Source organism: Rutidosis leptorrhynchoides, chromosome 1 (assembly GCF_046630445.1).
Source record: "Rutidosis leptorrhynchoides isolate AG116_Rl617_1_P2 chromosome 1, CSIRO_AGI_Rlap_v1, whole genome shotgun sequence".
NCBI classification, from domain to species: domain Eukaryota; kingdom Viridiplantae; phylum Streptophyta; class Magnoliopsida; order Asterales; family Asteraceae; genus Rutidosis; species Rutidosis leptorrhynchoides.
The window spans coordinates 602426907-602443830 of NC_092333.1; positions in this window are offsets into that span (position 1 = coordinate 602426907).

The window sequence follows — 16924 nt, forward strand, 5'->3', positions numbered from 1 at the left end:
TATATATATATATATATATATATATATATATATATATATATATATATATATATATATATATATATATATATATATATATATATATATATATATATATATATATATATATATATATTTATTTATTTATTTTGTAAAATAATTAATATTTTAACCTATAGTTATATTAAATTATATATATTTATATTATTAATTTTTATTATATCAAAAATTATAATTCGTTATATGTAATATTTATAAAATAAAGGTTAATAGGTTTAACATAAAATTTTATGTAATATTAATATAAGTATATAATATTTATATGTTATATAAAGTTAATACTATTTATGGTAAAAATTATGATAATTCTAATAATATTAAAATGATAATTTTAATATTAATGATAAAAATTAATAATAATAATATTAGTAATGATAATAAAATGATAATATTAATAATAAAAATAATAATAATGATAATAATATTAAAGATGATACTTTCAATAATATTGATAATTTTACTAATAATAATAATAATATTGATAATAATAAGAATGATAATAATAATACTAATTCCAATAATGATACTTATATTGATAATAATAATAATTATACTTATATTAATAATAATAATAATAATAATAATAATAATAATAATAATAATAATAATAATAATAATAATAATAATAATAATAATAGTAGTAGAAAGGCTACCTTAATGTAACAAGCCTTAAAAAAAAATAAAGGCCCTTGCCTAGGATCGAACCTGCGACCTCTCTTTCACACGACAACCTCCCAATCACCTGATCCGTTTTATTTTTCTGTTCTAATACCGAAATATAACCTTATGACCCGTATTAACTGTTTTCTTCTTCATCTTTTTAAATCAAAACCCATTCTATCATTTACATCATCATCTATCATTTTACATTATCCTCTTCATCTGTTCATAATCATTACCATTATGATCATCATCTTTATCATCATCCTAACCATTCATCATTCTTCATAATCAAATCTTTTATTCATGGTCATAATCATCATCTAAATCATTAAACCCCATTTATCATATTAACGCCATCATATATGATCTTCATCATCATTATCTATCATCATGTTATCTCATCATCATGAATCCCGTATCATCATCCTTTGCTTATCCTAATCGTGATCTTTATGTCTTAATTTATTATCATAACCGAAATTGTTTATTCATGACAATAATCCAATAGAATTGAAGTTGGGTCACGGTTAGCATACTAGGGTCACGGCCCATACAAAAATCTTTTCATGATCCAATCATAAAAACCGAACCTATAGTCCAACAAGCAATTGCTGTAACAAATTTTGATTACCTCATTCATTTAATATACAAGTGGGTTTACTTGCTTTAGGGGTTGTCGGCCACCAAGAATGAAAACAAAAAGGCACGCTAGTAGTTTAATTCATCATCTTCAATATCTATTAAAGGGGTTTTATGGGTTGTCGACCAAAAGGAAAAAGAAAAAGAAACGTACAATCCTCATCATCATCTCTGCTCAAATAGCAGGTTTAAATGGTGATATTTAGACAGGAAAACAGCAAGCAGGAAATAGCAGCGATATAACAGCTGCATAGAGTGGTTTTTGAGGTACGTTTTGAATAAGAAAATAGTAGCAAAAAATATGATAGTTTGACATCAATAACAGCAGTAGCAGAAGGTTGCAGGTTGTTTAAAATAGAAACGAATATAGTGCAGCAGCGATTAATGAATTTGTTGGGTGGGTTTCGAACTGAAAACTTAAAAATAGAAATAGTAGTTTCGACGGTTTGGGTTTTTGGGTTTGTTGTATTCGATCATAAACATAATAGACGCAGTAGTAGTGTGTGGTTATCGATCAAGTTAAGAGTGATGGTGTGGTTGTGTGTTCCAATGCAAACAGCAACTTGAAGGTAGTGTATGACGGTGGTGGTTCTTGGACTAGAATAATAGAGAGAGAAAAGAGATGGAAGAAGAAGGTGGTTGTAATGGGTGTGGAGGTGGCAATTTGGGCTGTTCGAAGGTGGGGCTTGTGGTGATTTAGTGTGGGTTACGTTTGAAGTAAAACAGAAACAAAACGAGCAACAACAATGACTAGTATCATTACCTAAGTGGGTTTCGGTTTTACCTTGTGGTACTTCGATGGTTAGAGAAAACATAATGAAACGATTAATAAAAGTAGAGTGTTCGTGGTGATAGGTATAAACAGAAAGAACCGGCAACAATAGTAACTATAAACAGAAAGAACCGGCAACAATAGTAACTAGTCACGATGGTTGAAGGTTTAATGGTGATCGATGGTTGCTCCGGTTAGTAACATAAATCGAAAGGATTGGTTAGTGTGTGAATCGAATCAACAAGAAGCACTACTAGTTGTAGTGGAATCATATAGTAGAAGAAGGAAACATATATGTGTGGTTTGTGTGTGTCGAACAACCTAGCGGTGGCAATAAGGTTCTGAGCAAGAAGATAGGTTTGTGTTGAATCTTGAGTTGTGGTGGTTCACTGATAATGAGATATAGAAGAGATAGATATAAGGAACAAAATATGTACAGTAATTCTGGATAATAATTCACATTAAATCACGGATATGAATTAGGGAGACAGAAAACAAAAATTATAAAGTTTGAGAGTGATAGACGTAAAGGTGGTGGAGATGATTCATTATAAAAGATAGAATACTTCCAATATTCGAACAGCAAGATTATAATAATTATTGCAATCAGTGAGTGAAATGATTTGAAGGAAAAGAAGAGTACAACCAAATCAATTCACGGATGAACTAATCGATTTCCTACACAATTCATAAAGTAATAATATGAATATAATATCAATTATAACGTGATTTAAAAATTAAAACGTGCCATAATATTAGCCGTCGTCTTATACGGAACGGATCTCGTACCCGTTGTTGGTGAAGTGTAGGATAAAGTCCAATGGTTAATTTACTTATTTTTTGATACCCAACATCTAAAATATCTACACTTTCCGTTCTTACTTGTAAATCACATAAGTTCGAAATTAACTTGTTTAATATCAATCGGAACATCAAACGAGTATTACAATCATTCAGTATTTATTTTTAATATACTTTATTTATATATATAGATATATTTTAAATAATAATTATTATAATATCCTATTTATTTTATTTTACATAATAAATTTTAACAACAACATATAATACTTCAATTTATATTTTAAATTATTATTTATATATATACACACATATCTATTTACAATTAATTGTTCGTGAATCGTTGGGAACAGTCGAAGGTCAATTGAATATATGAAACAGTTCAAAATTTTTGAGACTCAACCTAACAGACCTTTCTTATCGTGTTAAAAATATTAAATCGTATCGAGAGTTTGGTTTAAAATTAGTCGAAATTTTCCGGGTCACTACAGTCACAACTCCAAGCATATAAATGACCAATACTTTCTTTTTCCATCACATGTGAGATGGGGTGTTACAAACTCCTCCACTTAAACTCCTGACGTCCTCGTCAGGCCGAAACATATTCAATACTATGATCGATACCCCATGCTCGTAGTCTGTTTCAGCAACACCCCCACGCCTGGGCTCCACAACGCCCCACAAAGCCCGGTGGTGGGCCTTGTAGAGTACCATGTCACACAATGAGGAAAACTTCACGTATACATAAAAATGTGATAGAGAGGATGTGAGATGTATGAATCATTTCTCTTATTAAGAATAAATGAAGTCGTTTCTTTTTCTCGTTAAAGAAAGTAATCCATCTACCCGAAGGTAGAGAGACTGATTCATAAAGACCTCTAGTCAACATTAAATAAAAATAAAAAGGACACATTGACATAAGTGGAAGTGTATAAAAAGACGGATAAGATTTTTCCTATTCGGGGGGTTTTTTTTTTTTGGCAAAATAACGAGAACTTATATAACATGATCTACATCGAAAAATGAAGATCAAAACTGTGATGACTCGTCCAAATCCATTTGGACGAATACATCATTCATTGATTTCATAGTGAGGTTTTGACCTCTATATGATACGTTTTATAAACATTGCATTCTTTTAAAAAGGCACACCATAAATGAATATTTAATTCCAAGGTCTTTGACATCTGATGATTTCTACATATAGACAATCACCGTAAATAATAGTTTACAATACTACATCTGTTGACAATGCAGTCAAAATAAGATACATGGTGATGATTTTGTGAATGCAAAGTTTTCTCCAATAAAGCATGTATGACTCCATGCACATAGCTTGTATAACGTATAAGCAAACAGCGGAAGACTTCTAGGAACATGAGAATAAACATGCTTAAAAGTGTCAACACAAAGGTTGGTGAGTTCATAGTTTTAATGTTGCGCATAATCTGTATATAAAGATGGATCACAAGATTTCAGTTGTTTCATCCAGAAACGTTTATCAAAATATTCTACAAAATTGAGCACCCTGGTAACTAAACTTTAACGTTATAATAAGTACCCCTGTTTTAACATACATGCAACCAACATGTACAATACATGCAATCCAACGTGTACTAACCTCAAATAGTATACGTCTGTTTTATAGTTCAGGCTAGGGTTTCTATACCTGGAACAGACAGGTATGTCAAGCCCTATGGATCCATATACAACTATTCACGCCCACCAGTTCTTATAACCGGCAGTTACTAGTTACCAAAGCTAAGAGATTTTTGGTTCAAACTCGATGTAGAATTTAGTATGTACTTGTATCCATTGCATTTAAAATAAAGTGCATGTATTCTCAGCCCAAAAATATAGATTGCAAAAGCAATTAAAAAGAGATCTATAAACTCACCTTAGCGGAACATAAGGTCATTCACCGAAATGTGACCGAAACTTGGAATGCAAAATAACCGTAGATCTCAACCTAGAGAACATATGTTGGTCAATACATATCTAACAAGCTAGGTCAGGTCATAGTGTATCACAATTCTAATGCTCGAGACCGACATGCAAAAGTTAACAAAAGTCATCTCAAAAAGTCAACTTGACCCAATATGATCTTTAAATCTATACATGTTTATTAACATAGTATAAGCCTTGATAATTGAACGAATTTATAGTTTATCAAACTTAAAATATTACTTATTTTAGGAGTTATATTATATTTGAATTATCATGGCAATCGAAAATATTTTATTATTTTCCATAGTTTTTCCAATACTTGTAGAATCAGATTATAGTGTTTATAAAGCTTTAAAACATGATAAAATGGTCAACTTTGACAATTGTTCAACAAAACGAGACGTGTCTTATATAAAAATTCATTTATTCGATTAGTAATATCTAAAAATCCAATTTATCAATCTCATAGACAAGTTGTTTAAATATTAGTTTACAGTTTCAAACACAATTTCAATTAACATCAAACATAATTCAGTTGACCATATCTTTTAATCCGTTCATCGAATTCCCGCGATTTCTAAATGAAAAGTTATTAATTTTTCGATAGCTTTCCAACAACATGCATATCATATACTTTATATCAGTAGCATATGTATCAAATTCGTGATTCATCATAAACTATCTAACGACAAAATTAAAGCATACAAGCATGTATAAACATATATACTCGAGCACTAGACCTGGATAAACTATTAATGTATAAAAGATAAGATATGAATGCTCACGTATCAATATTGTGATTCAATATTGTAGGAAAGTACGTAGACGCAACGGAGATGATAAACACTAGGTTTGACTTGCGAACAATACCCATGAACATTACCCATAACCTCTATAGCTATAACCCATAGTTTTCTTAGCTTTGACTCATTTGAAAACTCGGTTTGAAATCATTTGAGCAGTACTTCGTAGTATTTTATGTATAATACTAATAAGATTAATAATAATATTAATAATAATAATAATAATAATAATAATAATAATAATAATAATAATAATATAAATATAAATATAATACAGAGTAATTTATGTGTGTGTGTGTGTCGAAGCAGAAATGTGCGAGCTTTATAGATGTTTGCTGAGATTGATTCCCATGAGATCGCATGGGTTTCATGCCCATTTGCCATGCGATCGCATGGCCAGCTGGTACGCACCCAATATGTTTTGTTTTCTTGTTTGTCGACATATTATTCACTGTAGCAAATAGTGTTTACTGTAGCAAATAGTGTTTACTATAGCTAATAGTGTTTTACTATAGCAAATAGTATTTACTGTAGCAAAGTCGTTTTTTACTGTAGTAAATAGTGTTTTACTGCAGCAAAGTCATTTTTACTGTGGCAAATAGTGTTTTACTGTAGCAAAGTCGTTTTTACTGTAGCAAATAGTGTTTTACTTGTTCATCTTAAACATTTTAGTTAACTTATCTAAATATCAATCTAATCAATAAACGAATGTTACTATCGTTTACTAAATAACTTGAAATTATATATATATATATATATATATATATATATATATATATATATGTATGTATGTATGTATATATCTTTATTTAATATACATAAATCAGTTTTTAAATACGCATTGCAAGTTATTTATGAATACTTAATATTCCAACTATATATATATATATATATATATATATATATATATATATATATATATATATATATATATATATATATATATATATAACTATTTACAAATAGATGTTCGTGAATCGTCGGTCAATAGTCAAAGGTTAACTGAATATATAACATTAGTTCAAAAATTTTGAGAATCAATATTATAGACTTTGCTTATCTTGTCGAAATCATATAAAGATTAAGTTTAAATTTGGTCGAAAATTTTCGGGTCGTCACAGTACCTACCCGTTAAATAAATTTTGTCCCGAAATTTGAGTGAGGTCGTCATGGCTAACAATAAAAATGTTTTTATGAAGAATATGAGTGGATAAATAGAATTTTATCATTATTGACTAATATAGATAAAACAATTCGATTATGTGAAGCGTACGAGTGAAGCTATCACAAAAGGTTGAAATAGAGATTTAACTTTGGACGTAGTCACGGTGGATTTCCGGATTTCAAGGGATTTAGAGAAAAATCTTCGTAATAAGATTTGATTCTTCGGTAGTTAAGGAAATTAGGATCTTCTTTAGTTAAATGCAATAATCTGTTTCGATTGCTCTGTCGGATATTTTACTATAAATCTACTCCCTTCGTTTCCTTATTTCCATAGCTCACACTTTCTATTCTTTCTCCCTCAATTCATACTTTAAAGTATTCGTTGATAATGCTAAAAACGAACATATATTTCATAGCATTATCCCTCAAGAAAGACAAGCTTTTAGTTGCAATTGTTCTATTTACAAGTGATATTTGTTTAAATAATAAAAGGTGAAGACAAAAGACAGATTCGACGAATTGAAGACACAAACGACCAAAAAGCTCAAAAGTACAAAGTACAATCAAAGTGGTTCAAATTATTGATGAGAAACGTCTCAAAATTACAAGAGTACAAGTCGCAAAACGCAAAATACAAGATATTAAATTGTACGCAAGGACGTTCAAAAAAGTCGGAACTGGGACCAGAGTCAACTCTCAACGCTCGACGCAACGGACTAAAAATTACAAGTCAACTATGCACATAAATATAATATAATATTTAAATAATTCTTAAAATTATTTATATATTATATTTATTTATTAATCCGTCGGCAAGCTAGGAAACAAAGTCACATGAGCTGGAAAAAGTGGCCATGCGATCGTATGGCCTGGAAGAGCAAATTCCATGCGATCGCATGGCAATAGGTACCAGGCCACATCTATAAATTTCGCAGTTTTTGGTCGAATAAAAACATCTTTTTCTCTTCCATCATTCAATGTATATATATTTATATTTATATTATAATTTTAATTTTAATTTTAAATTCTAATAATAAGGGTATGTTAACGAATGTTGTAAGGGTGTAAGTCGAAATTCTGTCCGTGTAACGCTACACTATTTTTAATCATTGTAAGTTATGTTCAACATTTTTAAATTAATGCCTCGTAGCTAAGTTATTATTATGATTATTTAATACCGAAGTAATCGTGATGTTGGGCTAAATATTAAAATTGGGTAATTGGGCTTTGTACCATAATTGGGGTTTGGACAAAAGAACGACACTTGTGGAAATTAGACTATGGGCTATTAATGGGTTTTATATTAACTAAACGATACCTCGTTAGTTTAATATATAGACTTATAATTTGACGTATTTATATATAATCACATACGCTTGATTGGGCACGGTGGAAGGGATATCTATAAATACCAATAATTGTTCATTTTACCGGACATGGAACTGGATTACTAGTTAATAGATTTGTTGAAATAGGGGTGGATTACATTCAAGGGTAATTAGTGTAATTGTTAACAAAGTAGTAAAACCTTGGTTTACACGCAGTCGATAACCTGGTGTATTCATTAAACAAAGTATTAGAACCTTGTTACAATTCGAATCCCCAATTAGTTAGAATATTTGACTTCGGGAATAAGAATAATTTGACGAAGACTCTCGCACTTTATGATTATGACTGATGGACTATTATGGACAAATCCGTATGGACATATCAAATAATCCAGGACAAAGGACAATTAACCCATGGGAATAAAATAAAATCAACACGTCAAACATCATGATTACGGAAATTTAAATAAGCATAATTTCTTTATTTCATATTTAATTGTACTTTTAATTATCGCACTTTTATTTACTGTCATTGTATTTAATTGCACTTTTAATTATCGTACTCTTTAATTATTGTCATTTTATTTATCGCACTTTATTTACCGCAATTTCATTATCGTTATTTACTTTACGCTTAAAATTAAGTTATATTTATTTTTAATATTTTACATTAGGTTTTAACTGCGACTAAAGTTTTAAAATCGACAAACCGGTCATTAAACGGTAAAAACCCCTTTTATAATAATAATACTACTTATATATATTTTTGTATTTTCACAATTATATAAGTTAAAAATATAGCGTTAAGCTTGGCTAAAGATCCCTGTGGAACGAACCGGACTTACTAAAAACTACACTACTGTACGATTAGGTACACTGCCTATAAGTGTTGTAGCAAGGTTTAGGTATATCCATTCTATAAATAAATAAATATCTTGTGTAAAATTGTATCGTATTTAATAGTATTTCGTTGTAAAAATTAATAGTATTTTATACCCCTTCGCTTTAAACATCAAGTATTTTTGGCGCCGCTGCCGGGGAACAACATAAACGCCGGAAGCGAAACGCTATATATATATATATATATATATATATATATATATATATAAAGATTTTATTAGAGTTTTATTAAGTTTTTATTAAAAATATACGTTTTTAAAAATATAAAAAAATATATACAAAAATATAAAAAGAAAAACAAAATATATATATATTTAAGAGTTGTTCAAAAATATAAAATATTTCTATTTCTATTTTTAGTTTGTAAAAATATAAGTTTTATTTAATTTATATAAATACTTTTTATAAATTTTAAAACAGAAAATTAAAACAGCAAAAAAAATATATAAAACCACTCGGGCCGAGTACTGTTGAAGCTCAATTTCTGGCCCGAAACCCTACTCCATGCGACCGCATGGAATTATAACGGGATATCCATGCGATCGCATGGCCCTGTCTGACACGCCACATTTGACCTAAATCTGCATTAATTACGGTGTATTATTTATTATTATTATTAAAACCCTAATTAGGGTTTAATTTTAAATTAATTAGTTTTAGTTTTTATTATTAATTTGTATTTTTAGTTTAATTAGTTTTATTAATATATAAAATTAATAGTTTTATAAAATAAATAATATAAAAATAATATTTTTTTTAAAAATTGTGTTTTTACAACTTTAAGTTTATTTTTTATTTTTTATATTTTGTATCTTTTTATTTGTTTTAGCGTATTATTTATATTTTTTTTGCTCGTACTTAGTTTTAAACTTAGTATTTTGCCATAGTTATTTTTATTTCTAGATTTTTAGGCTTTGCCGTAAAATCCCTTAAGTGCTTTTTCTTTAGACTAAGATTTAGGTGCTTTAGAATTTTGCGACGCCGTTTTTATATTTTAGTACTTTTTAAGTTATTGCCATTTGAGATATAGTATTTCTTTTAAGCTTTAATATTTTTAGACGCAACTTTTAATTTTTAGTTTTTAGACTTTTAAGTTTCAACGCGCTGCGATCTTTTTATTATTTTTTGACTATTTATTTTTCGATGTTTTTCGACGCGCTCTTTTTCTTTCTTATTTTTCGCCGGTCTAGTTTTTAGGACTTAGTTTTTTTCTATTTCTTCTCTAAAATTTCTTTAAATTTCAACGAAAAATGATTTTAAGTGGTTAAATTGATAGACATCCAAATTTTCTGCTTCGTAGTAATAGTTGGATTTGTTAGTGGCTGAGTTGTGAGCTTCCGATTTAAAGGGTTCTGGCTCCCTGCTACATCTATTGGCTATTCGAAACGTGGGCAAAAGCAGAAAAGTCTATTAATTTGATAACTTTAATAATTTTTTTCTTTTATAACTAATAGGATATTCAGTGAATGCACCGAGCAAAACGTTCACCACCTTTTGTACGTTCACCACCTGTAACTCGATCAAGACATCTAGCAAATATTGTTGCCGTTGATTTTTCTTAAGAATCGTCATCCAGTCGACCAAGTACTCCAATTCAAATTTTCGATAATCCATTTTTTGAACCCGACCTCACAATTGAGAATCCGGAGGATATTCAGGGACAATTCATAGATCCTGAACCGTTAATCTTTCCTCCGGAACCACCAATCATTCAAACGGAGATTGTCGAGGAACAACCCATTAAATCAGAATACTCTAGTGATTCAGATTCAACAAATTCAATTATGGAGAATCTGGAACCTCTAAGTATGGAAGACCGAATGCGAGCTAAACGCACTGGCCAAGGTCACGCAATTACTCAACCTGACATTAATGCGCCAGATTATGAAATCAAGGGACAAATCCTACATAGGGTAACTAATCAATGCCAATTTAGTGGTGCGCCGAAGGAAGATCCAAATGAACATCTTCGAACCTTTAATAGGATCTGTACACTATTTAAAATCCGATAAGTGGAGGATGAACAGATATATCTCATGTTATTTCCCTGGACTTTGAAGGGAGAACCCAAAGATTGGTTAGAATCGTTACCTGAAGGGGCGATTGATACATGGGACGTTTTAGTTGAAAAATTTCTTAAACAATTCTTTCCGGCATCTAAAGCCGTAAGACTTCAAGGAGAAATTGTTACGTTCACACAAAAGCCAAATGAAACTCTATATGAGGCGTGGACAAGATTTGGAAAGTTATTAAGAGGATGTCCGCAACATGGTTTAGACACCTGTCAAATAGTACAAATATTCTACCAAGGATGCGACATCACTACACGAAAAGACATCGATATAGCAGCTGGTGGTTCCATTATGAAGAAAACCGCAACTGACGCTTACAAAATTATTGATAACACTGCTTCTCACTCACATGAGTGGCACCAAGAAAAAGATATCGGTAGATCATCTAAAGCAGCTAGAGCCGATTCTAGCCATGACTTAGATTCCATTTCCGCAAAGATAGATGCTGTCGAGAGACGAATGGAAAAGATGACTAAAGATATACACTCAATACGAATTAGTTGTGAGCAGTGTGGAGGACCACATTTGACCAAAGGCCTGGAAATAATTATCAGAATAATTATCAACCGCCAAGACGAATCTACAATCAAAATCAGAATTATAACCGAAATGTTCCATACAACAACCAACAAGGTCCAAGCAATCAACAAGTATCCAACAATACTTACAATCAGCAAAGACCTATTTTTCAAAACAAATCACCACAAACCGATGATAAAAAGCCAAATTTAGAAGACATGATGTCAAAGCTAGTTGAATCTCAAACTCAGTTTTTCACATCTCAGAAACAAACCAATGAACAAAATGCTCAAGCATTTAGAAATCAACAAGCTTCTATTCAAAATTTGGAACAAGAAGTAAGAAACCTAGCAAGGTTAATAGGTGAAAGAAAACTGGGAAGTCTACCTAGTGATACAAATGCTAACCCCCGGAATGAAACAGCTAAAGCTATTACCACAAGAAGTGGTATTACACTTAAACCGCCTGAAATGCCTGTAATTTCTGATGAAGCTATTCCTACTCCACAAGAACCACAATCTGAGCAAGATAAGGAAACAGAACCGGTAGTTGAAAAGGTTAATGAAGATAACACAGTTAAGGCTAAACCTTATGTTAAACCATACCAACCACCACTTCCTTACCCGAGTAAAATGAGAAAAAAGAGACTTGAAGCCGAGCAATCCAAATTCTTGGATATGTTTAAAAAGATAAATGTAAATCTTCCTTTCATTGATGTGATTTCAGGAATGCCTAGATATGCTAAATTTCTAAAAGATCTAATCACAAATAGAAAGAAAATGGAAGAACTCTCGGCTGTTACTATGAATGCAAATTGTTCTGCAGTGCTGTTGAATAAGATACCAGAAAAATTATCTGATCCAGGAAGTTTCACAATTCCATGTTTTCTGGGAAGTCTTAGTTCAATACAAGCATTGGCATACTTAGGTGCTAGTATAAATCTAATGCCATATTCGCTATACGCTAAACTAGACTTTGGAGAATTGAAACCAAAAAGAATAAGTATACAACTATCCAATCGATCAGTAAAATATCCTAGAGGGATAATGGAGAACATGCTAGTTAAAGTTGGTACTTTAGTATTTCCAGTAGATTTTGTTATTCTGGATATGGAAGAAGATTCTCGAGTTCCTCTCATATTAGGAAGACCATTCTTAAACACGGCTAAGGCAATAATAGACGTGTTTAGTAAGAAACTGACCCTAAGTATAGAGGATGAGGGTGTTACCTTTTCTGTTGATAGAGCAATGCAACAACCGCAATCTGCAGATGATACATGTTATTATATTTAAACTATAGATTCACATGTAGAATTGTTAGAAGAATTTCCAGAATTACAAGAAACAGGAGAATGTTCTTTAGGAGAAGGAACTGAACCAATTGATGAAACTGAAATGTTAGCTACACTTATGGCTAATGGATATGAACCAACAACAGAAGAAATTCAAATGCTAAAAGAGGAAGACAGATATCGATATAAATCATTGATAGAAGAACCACCGACATTAGAGTTAAAGCCACTTCCAAACCATTTGGAATATGCTTATTTACATGGTGAATCTGAATTACCTGTAATAATATCGTCTTCTCTTACTGAAAATGAAAAATCTCAACTTATTTCTGTGCTAAAAGCTCATAAACCAGCTATTGTATGGAAAATTCATGATATTAAAGGAATAAGTCCTTCGTATTGTATGAAATGTCCCGTTCATATTGATTATAAACGTTCCATATTAATTGATTTCATCGCGAAGTTTTGACCTCTATATGAGACGTTTTTCAAAGACTGTATTCATTTTTAAAACAACCATAACCTTTATTTTATCGATAAAGGTTTAAAAAGCATTACGTAGATTATAAAATAATGATAATCTAAAATATACCGTTTACACACGACCATTACATAATGGTTTACAATAAGAATATATTACATTAAAAATAAGTTTCTTGAATGCAGTTTTTACATAATATCATACAAGCATGGACTCCAAATCTTGTCCTTATTTTAGTATGCAACAGCGGAAGCTCTTAATAATCACCTGAGAATAAACATGCTTAAAACGTCAACAAAAATGTTGGTGAGTTATAGGTTTAACCTATATATTATTAAATCATAATAATAGACCACAAGATTTCATATTTCAATATACATCCCATACATAGAGATAAAAATCATTCATATGGTGAACACCTGGTAACCGACATTAACAAGATGCATATAAGAATATCCCCTATCATTCCGGGAAATCCTTCGAACATGATAAAAACGAATTCGAAGTACTAAAGCATCCGGTACTTTGGATGGGGTTCGTTAGGCCCAATAGATCTATCTCTAGGATTCGCGTCAATTAGTAGATCGGTTTACTAATTCTTAGGTTACCAAGCAAAAGGGGCATATTCGGCTTCGATCATTCACCCATATAATTTAGTTTCAATTACTTGTGTCTATTTCGTAAAACATTTATAAAACTGCATGTATTCTCATCCCAAAATATTAGATTTTAAAAGTGGGACCATAACTCACTTTCACCGATTTTTACTTCACTGGGAAGTAAGACTTGGCCACTGGTCGATTCACGAACCTATAAAAAATATGTACATATATATCAAAGTATGTTCAAAATATATTTACAACATTTTTAATACGTTTTACTGTTTTAAATTTATTAAGTCAGCTGTCCTCGTTAGTAACCTACAACTAGTTGTCCAAAGTTAGATGTACAGAAAAAATTGATATATATTATCTTGAATCAATCCACGACCCAGTGTATACACGTCTTAGGCTAGATCACAACTCAAAATATATATATTTTTGGAATCAACCTCAACCCTGTATAGCTAACTCAAACATTACTGCATATAGAGTGTCTATGGTTGTTCCAAATAATATATATACATGGGTCGATATGATATGTCAAAACATTTGCATACGTGTCTATGGTATCCCAAGATTACATAATATATTAGAATACATGTATAATACAATATAAGTTAGCTAGGATATGATTTGTATAGAATTGTTACAATATTTCCCGTAGCTACAACAATCAAAAAATATCCAATCTTGTTTTACCCATAACTTCTTCGTTTTAAATCCGTTTTGAGTGAATCAAATTGCTATGGTTTCATAGTGAACTCTATTTTATGAATCTAAACAGAAAAATTATAGGTTTATAGTCGAAAATATAAATTACAAGTCGTTTTTGTAAAGGTAGTCATTTCAGTCGAAAGAACGACGTCTAGATGACCATTTTGGAAAACATACTTCCACTTTGAGTTTAACCATGATTTTTGGATATAGTTTCATGTTCATAAGAAAAATCATTTTCCCAGAAGAACAACTTTTAAATCAAAGTTTATCGTAGTTTTTAATTAACTAACCCAAAACAGCCCGCGGTGTTACTACGACGGCGTAAATCCGGTTTACGGTATTTTTCGTGTTTCCAGGTTTTAAATCATTAAGTTAGCATATCATATAGATATAGAACATGTGTTTAGTTGATTTTAAAAGTCAAGTTAGAAGGATTAACTTTTGTTTGCGAACAAGTTTAGAATTAACTAAACTATGTTCTAGTGATTACATGTTCAAACCTTCGAATAAGATAGTTTTATATGTATGAATCGAATGATGTTATGAAAATCATTACTACCTCAAGTTTAGTAGGTAAACCTACTGGAAGTGACAAGAAATTATCTAGCTTCAAAGGATCTTGGATGGCTTGAAAGTTCTTGAAGTAGAATCATGACACGAAAACAAGTTCAAGTAAGATTATCACTCGAATTAAGATAGTTATAGTTATAGGAATTGAATCAAAGTTTGTATATGAGTATTACCTTGAATTAGAATGATATATTACTGTAAACAACAAGGATTTCTTGAGGTTGGATGATCACTTTACAAGATTGGAAGTGAGCTAGTAAACTTGGAAGTATTCTTGATTTTATGAAACTAGAACTTGTAGAATTTATGAAGATCACTTAGAACTTGAAGATGGAACTTGAGAGAGATCAATTAGATGAAGAAAATTGAAGAATAAAAGTGTTTGTAGGTGTTTTTGGTCGTTTGTATATGGATTAGATATAAAGGATATGTAATTTTGTTTTCATGTAAATAAGTCATGAATGATTACTCATATTTTTGTAATTTTATGAGATATTTCATGCTAGTTTCCAAATGATGGTTCTCACATGTGTTAGGTGACTCACATGGGCTGCTAAGAGATGATCATTGGAGTGTATATACTAATAGTACATACATCTAAAAGCTGTGTATTGTACGAGTACGAATACTGGTGCATACGAGTAGAATTGTTGATGAAACTGAACGAGGATGTAATTGTAAGCATTTTTGTTAAGTAGAAGTATTTTGATAAGTGTCTTGAAGTCTTTCAAAAGTGTATGAATATATATTAAAACACTACATGTATATACATTTTAACTGAGTCGTTAAGTCATCGTTAGTCGTTACATGTAAGTATTGTTTTGAAACCTTTAGGTTAACGATCTTGTTAAATGTTGTTAACCCATTGTTTATTAAATCAAATGAGATGTTAAATTATTATATTATCATGATATCATGATGTATTAATATATCTTAATATGATATATATACATTAAATGTCATTATAACGATAATCGTTACATATATGTCTCGTTTCAAAATCATTAAGTTAGTAGTCTTGTTTTTACATATGTAGTTCAATGTTAATATACTTAATGATATGTTTACTTATCATAATATCATGTTAACTATATATATATATATATATATATATATATATATATATATATATATATATATATATATATATATATATATATATATATATATATATATCATATAGTTTTTACAAGTTTTAACGTTCGTGAATCACCGGTCAACTTGGGTGGTCAATTGTCTATATGAAACCTATTTCAATTAATCAAGTCTTAACAAGTTTGATTTCTTAACATGTTGGAAACACTTAATCATGTAAATAACAATTTCATTTAATATATATATAAACATGGAAAAGTTCGGGTCACTACAGTACCTACCCGTTAAATAAATTTTGTCCCGAAATTTTAAGCAGTTGGAGGTGTTGACGTATCTTCTGGAAATAAGTGCGGGTATTTCTTCTTCATCTGATCTTCTCGTTCCCAGGTGAACTCAGGTCCTCTACGAGCATTCCATTGAACCTTAACAATTGGTATCTTGTTTTGTTTAAGTCTTTTAACCTCACGATCCATTATTTCGATGGGTTCTTCGATGAATTGAAGTTTTTCGTTGATTTGGAT